Source organism: Equus quagga, chromosome 6 (assembly GCF_021613505.1).
Source record: "Equus quagga isolate Etosha38 chromosome 6, UCLA_HA_Equagga_1.0, whole genome shotgun sequence".
In the NCBI taxonomy this organism is placed as follows: Eukaryota; Metazoa; Chordata; class Mammalia; order Perissodactyla; family Equidae; genus Equus; species Equus quagga.
Window position 1 is genome coordinate 113288922 of NC_060272.1, and position 15195 is coordinate 113304116.

Sequence of the window (15195 nt, forward strand, 5' to 3'; positions counted from 1 at the left end):
ATATAAAGCACTGGAAAGGGAGCAGACTATATAGAATAGAGAAGTGAGCTCAAAATGAGAAATCTAGAAATGATTCACGTAGAAGAGGATAGAGAACACAGATTTTTTAAAAAATGAATAAACTCTATGAGAACTATCTGACTCCATTAGAAAAGCCAATGTAAGGATAATGGGTATCCTACAAGGAAAAGAGAGGGAGAAGGGAGCAGAGAGCTTATTTAAAGAAATAATAGCTGAGAACTTTACAAATTTGGGGAAGGAACTGGATATACAAGTCCATGAAATTAACAGAACACCTAATTACCTTACCAATAAGACCTTGTCCAAGACACATTATAATAAATCTGTCAAAAGTCAGGGTTTGGCCTAGTGGCATGGTGGTTAGGTTCATGCACATCACTTCAGTGGCCTGGGGTTTGCTAGTTCGGATCCCAGGTGTGGACCTACACACTGCTCATCATGCCATGCTGTGGCATCCTAGCACCTACAAAGTAGAGGAAGATTGGCACAGGTGTTAGCTCAGGGCCAGTCTTCCTAACCAAAAGAAAAAAAAAGTCAATGACAAAGAATTTTAAAGGGAACCAGGAAAAAAAGACAGTAACTTACAAAAGAACCCCCATTAGGCTATCATCATTTTTCTCAGCAGAAACTCCACAGGCCAGGAGAGAATGTAATGAAATACTCAAAATATTGAAAGATAAAAACTGTCATCCAAGGATACTCTATCTAGGAAAGTTATCATTCAAATATAAAGGAGAAATAAAAGCTTTCCTATACAAACAAAAGCTGAGGGAGTTAACTACCACTACACCACTTACAAGAAATGTTGAAACATTTGTTTCTACCTGAAACAAAAAGGAAAAAGTGCACAAAACTTTGAGTACAGTGATAAATAGAAAGAATAAAAATTGCTCCCCCTATATCAGAATAGATTGTTAGGCACTTAAGTATAGCATAAAAGTTAAAGGTGGGGGGGGGAGGAAGGAAGCATTAAAAATAAACATAGCTACTTCAATTTGGTAATGAATTCACAACATAAAAAGGGATTATTTGTGACTACAAAAACATAAAAAGGAAAGAGGAAAAGAATAGAACCTGTATGGACTAATGAAGATAGATGCTATCAGCAGAAAAAGCACTACTTTATCTATGAGACATTTTATTCAAACCTCATGGCAGCCACTAAACAGAAATTTAGAGCAGAGATATAAAACATAAAAAGAAGAAACCGAGAAAAACATCACAGAAAAGCAGCAGACTAAAATGGCAGACAAATACAAGGAAAAAGAAACAGTGGAGATATAGAACAAACAGAAAAAAATGGCAGTACTATGGCCTCCTACATCAATAATCACCCTAAATGTAAATGGATTAAATTCACCAATCAAATGACACAGAATGGCTGGTTGGATTAAAAAACAAGACCTCACTCTAGGCTGCCTTCTGGAGACTCATTTCAGCTCTAAAAACAAACATAGGCTCAAAATGAAGAGATGGAACATGATACTCCATGCAAATGACAGCTAAAAGAAAATAGGTGTAGACATACTCATATCAGACAATACAGACTTCAAGCCAAAAGTAACAAGAGATAAAGATAGACACTATACAATAATAAAGGGGACAATCCGTCAAGAAGACATAACATCTATTGATATATATGCACTTATAACAGCACCAAAAACATAAAACAATTATTAACAGAACTAAAGGGAAAAATTGACAGCAACACAATAATAGCAGGGAACTTTACCATCCCACTTATGTGAATGGCTAGATCATCCAGATAGAAAGTCAACAAGAAAAGACTGGACTTAAATAAAACGTTAGACCAGATGGACTTAATAGATATATACAGAGCACTGAATCCAAAACAGAATACACATTCTTCACAAGTACACATGGAACATTCTCAAGGATAGACCATATATTGGAACACAGTACAGGTCTCAACAAATTTAAGAAGATTGAAATTATATCTAGCATCTCTTCTGACCACAATTGTATGAAACTACAAAAATCAACTACAAGAAGAAAGCTGGAAAAAATGAAAAATATGTGGAGACTAAACAACATGCTATTGAACAACTGTTGAGTCAACAAAGAAATCAAAGGAGAAATCAAAAAATACCTGAAGAAAAATGAAAATATCACATACCAAAATCTATGGCATGCAGCAAAAGTGGTACTAAGAGGCCCTCCATCAAGAAACAAGAAAAATCTCAAACAAACAATCTCGCTTTACACATAAAGGAACTAGAAAAAGAAGAACAAACAAAGCCCAAAGTCAGCAAAAGAAGGAAATAATAAAAATCAGACTGGAGAGGCCGGCCCCATAGCTGGGTGGTTCAGTTCACGGACTCTGCTTCAGCGGCCTGGGGTTTTGCTGGTTCGGATCCTGGGCGCAGACATGGCACCACTCATCAGGCCATGCTGAGACAGCATCCCACATAGCACAACCTGAGGCACTCACAACTAGAATATACAACTACATACTGGGGGACTTTGGGGAGAAGAACAAAGAAAGAAGAAGAAGACTGACAACAGTTGTTATCTCAGGTGCCAATCTTTAATTAAAAAAATAGGTTGATGAGATAAAATTTTTAAAAAATCAGCCTGGAAATAAATGAAGTAGACTAAAAGACAAGAGAAAGGGCCAATGGAAGTAAGAGCTGGTTCTTTGAAAAGATAACAAAATTAACAAACTTTTAGCTAAATTCACTAAGAAGAAAACAGAGAAGGCTCAACTAACTAAAATCAGAAATGAAAGAGGAGAAATTACCATGGATACCACAGAAATACAAAGGATTATAAGAGAATACTATGAATAGCTATACACAAACAAGTAATCTCGAAGGAATGGATAAATTCTTAGAATCATACAACCTTCCAATAATGAATCATACAGAAATAGAAAATCTGAATAGACCAATCGCCAGTAAGAAGATTGAAACCGTAATCAAAAACAAAAGTCTGGAACCAGACAGCTTCACTGGTGAATTCCACCAACCTTCAAAGAAGATTTAATACTTATCCTTCTCAAACTCTTCCAAAAATTGAAGAGAAGGGAACGCCTCCTAACTCATTTCATGAGGCTAAAATCACCCTGATACAAAAACCAGACAAGGACAGCACACAAAAAAGAAAATTACAGGCCAATATCACTGATGGACATAAATGCAAAAATACGCAACAAAACGCTAGCAAACAGAATTCAACAATACATTAAAAAGATCATCCACGGGTGAAAGGGGTGATCAGACACACATGTGGTGATGTATTACAATTAGTCTTTGGGTGGTGAACATGATGTAATCTACACAGAATTCGAGATATATTACAGTGCGCATCTGAAAGTTATATAATGTTATAATCCAATGTTACTACACTAAAAAAATTTCTTTAAAAATTAAAAAAGAAGTCATACACTATGATCATGTGGGACTTATTCCATGGATGCAACGATGGTTCAATATCCATAAATCAATCCATGTGATACACCACATCAACAAAATGAAGGATAAAAATCATGATAATTTCAGTAGATGCAGAAAAAGCATCCAACAAGATTCAACATCCATTTGTGACAAAAACTCTCAATAAAATGGGTATAGAAGGAATATACCTCAACATAAAGAAGGCCATATATGACAAACCCCTAGTTAACATCGTACTCAATGGTGAAAAACTAAAAGCTATCTCTCTAAGATAAAGAACAAGACAAGGCTGCCCACGTTTGCCACTCTTATTCAATATCATATTGGCAGTCTTAGTCAGAGAAATTAGGCAAGAAAAAGGAATAAAATGAATCCAAATTTGACAGAAAATAAAACTGTCACTATTTGCGAATGACATGATTTTATATATGGAAAAATCCTTAAGATTGCACCAAAAACTATTAGAAATAATAAAAACAGTAAAGTTCCATGGTAAAAATTATTATACAAAAGTCTCTTTTGTTTCTATACACTAACAACAAACTACCAGAAAGAGAAATTAAGAAGGCAATCCCATCCAATTACTTCAAAAAGAATAAAAATACCTAGAAATGAATTTAACCAAGGAGGTGAAATACAAGTACACTGATAACTCTAAGACTTCGTTGAAAGAAACTGAAGAAGACATGGAGAAATGAAAATATATTCCATGTACGTGAATTGGAAGAATTAGCATTGTTAAAATGTCCACATTACCTAAAGGAATCTACAGATTCAATGCAATCTCTATCAAAATCCCAACAACATTTTTCACAGAAGTAGAACAAAAAGTCCTAAAACTTGTACGGAACCACAAAAGACCCCAAACAGACAAAGCCATCCTGAGACAAAAGAACAAAGCTGGAAGAATCACACTCCCTAATTTGAAATATACTACAAAGCTATAATAATCAAAACAGCATAGTATTTGGCAAGGATAAAAGAAAAAAATCAATTTAATAGAAAACAATAGCGAAAATCAATAAAACCAAAGCTGTTTCTTTGATAAGAACAATAAAATAGGTAAATTTCTACTCATACCTGTCAGAAAGAAAAGAGAGAAGATTCAAATTATCAGTAGTATGAATAAGAAATGTGATATCACTGCAGATGCTAGAGATATTAAAAGGAAAATTAAGGAATATTATGAGCAACATTATGCCTACAGATTAAAAAACTTAAATGAAATGGGAAAAAAAAATCCTTGGAAGACAAAACCCACTACAGTTTACTTAAGAAGATATAAGTAACCTTAATGGCCATAGATTTGAAATAATTTAGGTATATAATAAAATATATTCCCATGAAGTAAATTGAAGGCCTTGAATGCTTTCCTGATGAATTCTACAAAAATGTTTATGTAGGGAATTCTACCAATTCTATACTAATTCTTTGAGAAAAATTGAAGTGGAGGAAATACTTCCCAAAAGATTCTTTGAGGTAAGATTTACCCTGATACCAATTTCAGACAAAAACACTTCAAGGTGCAAAAACTACAGACTAATATCCATAAATGCAAAGATTCTAAGCAAAAACTTAGCAAGTTGAATCCAGTAAAAAATAGAATAATACATCATAATCGAGTAGGATTTAAACCAGGAATACAGGTTTAGATTTAATATTCAAAAACCAATTAATGTAATTCACCATACAACAAAGTGAAAATTAAAATCGATATGGTTATTACAATAAAGTAAGAAGGAGCATTTGAGAAAATCCAACATCAATTCTTGAAAGAAAATCTCTGTAAACTAGGAATGAAAAGAAGGTAATTTCCTCAACCTAGAAAAGTAAATCTCTGAAACACCGACAGCTAACACCAGACTTGGTGGTAAAGGGCTGAATGCTTTCCACTTAAAATCAGAAATGAGAAAAGGATATCTGCAGTGATAAATACCCAATTGAGGGTGCTGCCCATGGTGACATTTCTTTAGTAGAGGCAGAACCAATGGTACTATTCTATCTCTCTAGACTACTCATGTGGCCTAACCTTGGCTATGTTCTCGACTGCCTAACCTCTTTTGTTTCCTGTATATTTTATAAGTTTGGTTCCCCAGTCTTCCTATCATGTCTGTGAGTACTGGTTAGCTAGAGTCTGTGAACACTGGTGGCAACCAGACATTCTTACCCCAAATTAAAATTTGTTTAGGTTGACAATCATACTAATAGTTATTTTCATTTTTCTAGCTTTAAAGTTTTTATAATTATACTATGTACTTTTTAAAACTTTAAGGCAGCAATGCATTTTCCAAAGTTCAAAATTATCTAATTTCAAAGGATGAAGAGTCAATTTAGGAGAGTTGTTTGTGGCATTGACTTTTTATAAACACACACTGGGTTCATATCCTGACTCTGCCCATACATATTGAGATATATATATATAGGAACTCAATTTTCCTATCTATAAAATGAAGAAAAATGCCTACTTTTAACTATCATCGAATTAAATTCCATACGTGTGTAAATAACAATATGTTTTCTGGCACACTGAAAGCATTCATCAAGCAGTGGAGTGTGTGTGTGTGTTTTGTTATTCTTAAAGATGGCACAATAACATCAGCTCCTCCTGACAACTGAGCAGTATGCTTCCTCCAAAAACAATTGGTAAAATATTGCTGCCACCAACAAATTCAAACTGTGGCTATAAGAAGTGAAAAACACTGAAAATATAATCAGGCATGAGTTGCAAAGATTCATGACTCTGGATGTGAGAAATATGGATGCTTAGGGTGGTGGTGGGTTGAGGTGGAATCCAACTGAGCATAAAGCATGGGAGCTCAGAATCTAGTTAACTCAGAAGATTTTTGAACATTCAAGACCATTACACTGTGTTATTTTTATTTTCTGTTGAATTATTCTTGCATTCTGTGAGAAAAAATATAGAGTTTTTGGAAGAAAATGCCAAGCTCTAAATTCACTTTATGTGTTTGACATATATGTAGGGATTTAGAATTTCTGTTTGTTTTTGCAGTTTAAAAAAAGGTACGGGGAAATCAGAAATACTTGAATGTAAGTCTCCATTTTTGACTTAAAATGCATATTGTGATTCTTTCACCTCTGAAGTGATTAAAGCAAATCAAATGATTTCCTAAAAAGATTTAGAACATGTTTGTTTCTCTATGGAGTGTGTGAAAGTCTGAGAATGTGCCACATATCGGGCTGGTACAACTAGTTTTTGCATAGATCATTTCAGTCGTTTCTTAAGATCTCAAATTTACCAATGGAAATCATAATGTCACAGGAAGCTAAAGAACTGAATTACAAATTTGGGATCGTGAGTTCAGTCTCAATTCTACCAATATCAAGCTACCCCTCTCAAATAAGTTCAAGAATGTAAAAAATGTGTCATTAGTCTCCTACTGTGTTAAACTCCACCCTCTAGGTAGCCTCAGGATACAGTGAGGATGAGTTTTGTGTGAGTCAGCACACAGACTATAGATGTAGACCTGTTTTCTTTCAATGTTAACGTTAGAGGTGGGTAGAATATTTGTTTAATTTGTGAATCCTCTGAAGGGCCCTCATTGACACTGGATAACATTAAAAATTCTCACACATGGTCTCTGATATGTTAACCCCTTAAGAATTAATGTACTATCTGTTCCTATTCCTATTTTTCTTACTTTCTTTTTTGAAAATTAAGAAGGAAAACAATTGAATACAGAGATTAAATGAATGCACAGGAGGAATAATCCTGATAAGTATCAAAGAATAATAAGAAAATGTACGGCATTTTCATTTAGAAAAGCTTATCCATAGAGGAGGTGTTGGAGATTTTTAGTCAGAAGAGCTCTGAATCAAAAACAGAAGCATAGATATTGTAAAGTGCTAGAGCCAAGTTTATTGAGACATTTGTGGAGAATTTTATTCATATATACACACTGAATTTTTTCAAACAAAATAAATAGTGAATTTCAGAGGATAGAGTTGATTCTCTGTGTTTCCTCAGAATTTCCAAGCCAAATATATGGAATATAATACACATTTTTTATACATGGAATGTGGTTTACCTTCTTCAAGCGATTGCTCAAATTTCACTTTCTCTGTGAAGCATTTTCTGACTACTCTTTTTAAAATTATGCATGCCCTACCTCATTTTCCTGGCTCTTTTCACTTTTTGCTCCACAGCAGTTATCTTATACTTTATACACTATACTTCTGCTTCTTAAATCCATCTTTCCATAATTGAAATGTGACAGACATAAAAGCAGACTTTCATTCATCCCTTTCATTGTGTATTAAAACAGTGTCTGGTACAAAATAGTCTCCAAAAAACATTTGATGAATGCAACAACTATCTGTCAGGAACTTTGTGAAGAGCTTAAAAAGTTTATTTCAGTATCTTCACAGCAACTCTTCAGGTACCATTCTTATCTCATTTTTGTCAGGAGAAAGTGAATCTTAGAGCGTTTAAGTAGCTGCCCAAGATGATACACATATAAAATGATGATTTCAGGGCTGTAACTCAAAAAAACATAAATCTGATTCTAAGGCTTATGATCTTGTCCAGTAATCTCAATATTTCCACAGCAAAATCAGTAAAATGAAATCAGAATGGAATTCATCTAGAATGTGACCAATATTGATCATGTTATTCCCAAATGAGATGGTGTATAGGCTCTTTTATCTTTAGTCATATTAATCAATAAACGTAATTCTTGTAATATTACCATACAAGAAAGGTATAATGACCAGCAAGCTTGTCTTTTTTGGTTTTGCAATGCTGTTAATACCACTTTAAAAGAAAGGAAAAAAGCTTTTACTTCTTGCTTATATGTTTTTTCTTCGTGTGTTTAATGCCAGAATAGAGTCTTGAGATAGCACCATAATTTATTAAGGCCGTATCATAAACCTTCAATTTAGTTATTTCTAACAAAGGATAATCATAAGTACTTCTTTTACATGCAGGAATCAGCTTTAAAGTAAGGGGGGGAAAAGCTGTAGTTACAGATAGAATAGGGCAACACATCAATTCTTAAGTATGATGGAAAAATACGTATTTTATAACAGGTTTTTTCAATTTGTGAGATTTTTTTTCTCTTCCTCTCCCTATAAGTGCACCATATATACTACGACAATGCAAATATTCATGCCAATCCCAAGTCCTTTGAAAATGTGACATCTTATGTCATGAATGTCTCTTCTCCAAGGATGAGATATATTGTTGATAGAGTCAACTCAGGAAGCTACTGCTTAGAACACATCCATCAGTGACCTCCAAAGAAGTGAGGCTGGTAATATCAGCAAAACTTCCGAGGCTCTAGGCATGGTGTTGCGTGCGTAGAGTTCAGAATGAAAAAGTTGCTGAAAGGGAATTTATCAAAGGTCTGTCCACTCAATAGCCACATCAGGGATACTGACTCATCCTCCTTCTACATATAACATCACTAATTTCCACTGAAGCACCGACAGAGACTTACAGGACTCTGCTAGGGGCTGGCATCTGAGGAAGTCAGCTTTCATGATTGCAAACAATAGAAACAGTTTCTTACAGATTTTATCAGAAAAATAAATTTATTAAAAGGACATTGGTTAGCTCACAGAATTCTCAAACAGGCTATTGAAGCAGACAGTGAACTATGCAGCAACAAAGTCCAAAATCTGGTTGGACAACTGGTCCTTGGAGAAAACTAGTAGACATAATAGCTTGTTGTACTGAGACATTTGCCCTGGCAACTTGATAGTGCCGCATCTTGTACTGCTACTGCCACCAGAAAAATTGTCATTGCTGTACCAGAAATAGGATTTTGTTATAATAACTATGTCCACAAGGTAGAGAATCATTTCAGTTAACCATATACTTGTGCCACCAGCACTGAATCAGAGTCTGAAATGAGTGCATCTGACAGAAAGAAATAATTAAAAATAAAAGACAAAATCAATCCATCTAAGAGACTGAACATGTGCACAAAAGGAGTTCCAGAAAAAAGAGAACAGAAAAAATAAAGAAGGAAAATTATTTGCAGGAGTTGGATAAATATATGTCTTTATTTTGAACGGTCTCATCAAGTGTTGCTCAGCACGAAGGAAAAAGATGCACATCTAGACATCTGCCATTGAACTGCCATATGATCACAGGTACACGGAACAGAGAGATGAACAGATGAATGAACAGATTAATATGAACACATATCATGAGAGATGAGATCGAATTTAGAATAAGTCTTTTCATCAACATCACAGGAAACTAGAAGAGACTGGAACATGGAATTATCAATTCTGAAAGAAATTTTAAAATCAAGACTTCACTACTATTCAAACTCTTACACAACTGTGAAGGTAAAATAAAAACATTTTCACAATTGCAAAAAATTTGAAAAATTGCTGTCTACACAGTCTTTCTAGTAAAGTTTCTTGAATTTATTAAAAAAAGAAAATAAGAATGATTAGGAATTTTGAAATATGAATTGTATCTGTGTCAAAAAATATATATAATAGAGGGCAAGCCCAGTGGCATAGCAGTTAAGTTCATGCGCTCCACTTTGGTGGCCCAAGGTTCGCCGTTTGGCATCTTGGGTGTGGACCTATGCACCCGCTTATCAAGCCATGCTGTGGCAGCCATCCCACATATAAAATAGAGGAATATAGGCACAGATGTTAACTCAGGGCCAATCTTCCTCAGCAAAAAAAGGAGGATTGGCAGCAGATGTTAGCTCAGGGTTAATCTTCTTCAAAAATAAAAAATATATATATAATCAAAGCGAATTTTCAATGACATCTATAAAACCAGATAACAACACTTCAATCTTGAAAAGTAAGTTGGAGGGCTGCAAGAAAATGATCTTGGGAAATACAAAGAAATTCCATGCCACTTATGGCTTGTTTCAGAAGATGGGTTAAAATTTTACATATAATGAAGATATATTAATGTTACTCACTAAGAAATGAGAACAAGATTAGAGTCTTCATGAAAAATATAAAGTAGTAAAAGGAGGATATGGTTAAAAAGAAAGAAAACTAAAATATAGCATGATATTAAGAATGGATTGATGGCTGGCCCAGTGGTGTAGTGGTTAAGTTTGTGTGCTCCACTTCGGCAGCCAGGGTTCACCAGTTTGGATCTGAGACACAGACCTACACACTGCTCATCAAGCCATGCTTTGGCTGTGTCCTACATACAGAATAGAGGAAGATTGGTACGGATGTCAGCTCAGCAGCAATCTTCCTCAAGCAAAGAAAGGAAGATTGGCATAGATGTTAGCTCAACGTCAATCTTCCTCACAAAAAAAATGGATTGAGTATAAGAGAAAATTCAGTGAAATACAAGAGATTTGTATCTTTAGAGGGGAAATGTATTCATAACATAGATGGTTCTGCAGTTAAATATCTGTATGTTAAAAGAATGTAAATTATATTTGTTTAATAACACAAAAGGATAGTTTTCAGTCACTGAAAGCAAACAAGAGAAGAAAAATAAAGCTAAACATATAGAATAAAATGTGATTAACTTCAAAAATGTAAAAACAACATTATAGGGGATTAAATTTTGCAAGTAATGAAGTATTGTGATTTTTAGCAAGGGCAGATATCTAACATAAGAATTAAGTGTGGTGAGATTTAAAAATTATTGTTTGAGTTGTGAGTTGAATTAGCCACAATTTTCATAAAACACCATTTTCACTTGAAAAAGTGAATGAGAGGCAAAATTTGATTGAGCAGATTTAGTTTTTGTGAAATATTTTCTCAATAATAAACAGAACGATCCAGTCACTTCAAAGAAAACAATCAAAAGTATCTGTTATCAATGAGGAAATTAGCACACTCAAGTGAAATTTAGAATTTTGGAACAATTGTATCCAACATATAAGCTTGACAGTTTCTAAGTACTTAAAAAATATTTCTAGTGTAAATCAGCGGTAATAATTAACAAATGCAATTTTTGATATGTACAATGAACTTGGTCACATTCAGAAAATCTGGATAACTCAGTACACCAGTATTTTCCAAGTCACTGATGCATGATGTTACAAAGCCACACACGGGCAAAAGGTCCAAAGCACAAGATAGACAATGGCTTTGTATTTTAAAGTGCAAAAGTCCACTGATATATTTTCAAATTTGAGATTGCAACTAATCATTCAAAATTATATTTATGGAAAGCTAGAGAAACTGTTACAGATTGTAGAAGATTAAAAAAAACATGATGATTGTTTTAGATCCTGGAAGAGAAAAAGGAAACCAGCAGAAAACTTCACAAAATTAAAATTTAAAAAGTTGTACTTTAATTAATAGTATTGTGCCAATGTTAATTTAGTGCTTTTGATAAATATACCATGATTATGTAAAATTTTAACATTGAGGAAACTAGGTGAAGGGTATATGGGAACTGTGTGTATATTTGCAACTCTTCGACAAATCCAGAATCACGTAAAATAAAAAGCAATCGCTAGCAAAATTCCAATGACATTTTTCACAGAAATAGAACAATTCTAAAATTTGTATGGAGCCACAAAAGACCCCAAATAGCCAAAGCAAACTGGCTAGAGCCATCACAATACCTGATTTCCAGCTATACTACAAAGCTATTATAGTCAAAATAGTATGATATTGGCATAAAAAGAGACACATAGGACAATGGAACAGAATAGAGCCCAGAAATAAACACAGGCATATATGGTCAATTAATTTATGACAAAGGAGGCAAGAATATACAATGGGGAAAAGACAGTCTCTTCAATAAACGGTGCTGGGAAAACTGGACAGCCACACGTGGAAGAATGAAACTGGACCATTATCTTACACCATACACAAAAAGTAACTCAAAATGGGTTAAAGACTTGAATGTAAGACCTGAAACCATAAAATCCTAGAAGAAAACTTAGGTAGTTAGCTTCTTGACATTAATCTTGGCAATGATTTTTTTGGATCTGACACCAAAAGCAAAGGTAACAAAAGCAAAAATAAACATATGGGACTACATCAAACTAAAAAGCTACTGCACAGCAATGAAACCATTAACAAAATGAAAAGACAACCTACTGAATGAGAGAAAATATTTGCAAATCATATATCCAATAAGGGATTAAGATAAAAAATATATAAACAATTCAACAACAAAAAACCAAAAAATCTCATTAAAAATTGAGCAGAAGATTTGAATAGACATTTTTCCAAAGAAGACACACAAATGACCAACAGGTACATGAAAAGATTCTCAACATCACTAATTATCAGGGAAAGGCAAATCAAAACCACAAGGAGACAGCATTTCACACCTGTTAGAATGGCTATTGTCAAAAAGCCAAGAAATAAGTGTTGCCAAGGATGTGGAGAAAAAGGAACACTTCTGCACTGTTAGTGGGAATGTAAATTGGTGCAGACAGTATGGAAAACAGTATGGAGGTTCCTTAAAAAATTAAAAATTGGGGGCCAGCCCAGTGGCGCAGTGGTTAAGTTCACATGTTCTGATCCTCGGCGGCCCGGGGTTCACTGGTTCAGATCCCGGGTGCGGACATGGCACCACTTGGCACGCCATGCTGTGGTAGGTGTCTCATGTATAAAGTAGAGGAAGATGGGCACAGATGTTAGCTCAGGGCGAGTCTTCCTCAGCAAAAAGAGAAGGATTGGCAGCAGTTAGCTCAGGGCTAATCTTCCTCAAAAAAAAAAAAAAGAAATTAAACTACCATATGATCCAACAATTCCACTTCTGGGCATTTACCTGAAGAAAAAAAAAAACCATTATTTCAAAAAGATATCTGCACTCTCATGTTCAATGCAGCATTATTTACAATAGCCATGACATGAAACAACCTCAATGTCCTTTGATGGATGAATGGATAAAGAAAATGTGTATATAGGGGCTGGCCCCGTGGCCGAGTGGTTAAGTTCGCGCGCTCCGCTGCAGGCGGCCCAGTGTTTCGTTGGTTCGAATCCTGGGCGCGGACATGGCGCTGCTCATCAGACCACGCTGAGGCAGCGTCCCACATGCCACAACTAGAAGAACCCACAACGAAGAATACACAACTATGTACCGGGGGGGGGGCTTTGGGGAGAAAAAGGAAAAAATAAAATCTTTAAAAAAAAAAAAAAAAAAAAGAAAATGTGTATATATACACAATGAAATATTATTCAGCTATAAAAAAGAGTGAAATCTTGCCATTTATGACAACTTGGATGGCACTTGAAGGCATTATGTTAAGTGGAATAAGTCAGACAGAGAGAGACAGCAACCTTATGATCTCACTTATGTGTGGAATCCGGAAAAAAAATAAGCTCATAGATACGGAGAACAGTTTGGTGGTTTCCAGAGAGAGGGGGGAGGGTGAAATGGTGAAAGGAGCCACTTGAGACTAATACAATGTTGTATGTCAATTTTACCTCAATAAAAAAAACTTTATATTAAAATATTATCACTTGATGATTTTAGGTATGATATCAAAACAAAATCCATAGTTATCTAAAGAAGCCAATAAAATACTTCTCCCCTTTCTGATTACATATCTGTGTGAGGCCTGATTGCCTCCAATCCCTCAACCAAAATAGCATATTGCAAGAGATTGCATGCGGAAGCAGATAAGCCAGACATTAAATGTACTCTATAGGTTTGTTATAAAATAATTCATTTTCCTAAAATATATTATTTATCTTAACATGAAATAAGATTATTTTGTCATTTTTAAATGAATAAATAGATGTTTTAAAAATTAGTAGCTTTAATTTCATAGTGTGCTAAATATTGATATAATCAACATAAAACCTTTGGCGTGCTCAATTTTTAAGGGAGTAAAAGACTCCCAAGACCGAAATATTTCAGAATCCCTGTTATAGAGCGTTTATTAAGAGTAGTGTGGTATCATAGACCATAAATGATGAGACATACTCAGAATAACTTAAAGAAAGAGATGCACATGGGACCAAGAACATTTCTCTTAAAGGACAAGACACATCTCTTTCCCCAGAAGAGAAGCACATTGACTGTCAAATTCATAGGCTGTGGACAGACCTCATTTCTGGTCTGAGATGATATTAACATTGAAGGGACAGAATTGGACAGACATGGCTGGCATATAGTTAACTAAGTTCTTTTTGGCATTATATAAAGAATGGTTTCTCAAAAGCAGATTTAGCTAGATTAAACACAAGGAGATTGCTAACATAACCCAGGTTGCAAATATCAAAATGGTAAGAACTCGGCAGAAATCTCCAGCCATGCATCAGGAGTACAAAGCTTGCCTATAGATATGAGGAAAAATAGCAACAGAATTTAGCTTTAAGAGCCTGAAATCAGAGTGCAGACCCCTTTACTATCATCTGTAGTTCATAATCAGGGCCCTAGTACCCCCACAGCAGGGTCCAGTGAAACAGAACACCCCAGAATCCTTTACTGGGTTAACAAATCATGTTGTATCCTTATGGAGAATTTGAAGCAGAAAGATTGCCTCAGAAAGTTTTGATAAACCTAGTGACTGGAGTTTGTTCTTTTTCTGCATTCAGGATATTTCTAGGCCTCTAGTCTGCCTCCTCTAGGGCTTGGATCCATTGGCCTAGACAGTAGAAGTGGACAAAAACCTGAAAATGGTCAGCATGACTAGAAAGCATGAATTAGAGGAGAATGACAACTGCAGCCTTGCTTAGGGAAGTCACTTCTTCAAGATCGCACTGTAAAACAGTGAGTATGCTCAGTCGATTTTTCTGTTCTCTGAGAAGTAATATTTCTTTTATATATAAGATATGTACATATATGTATATTATTTATATGATTATATATTTTATATATATACAC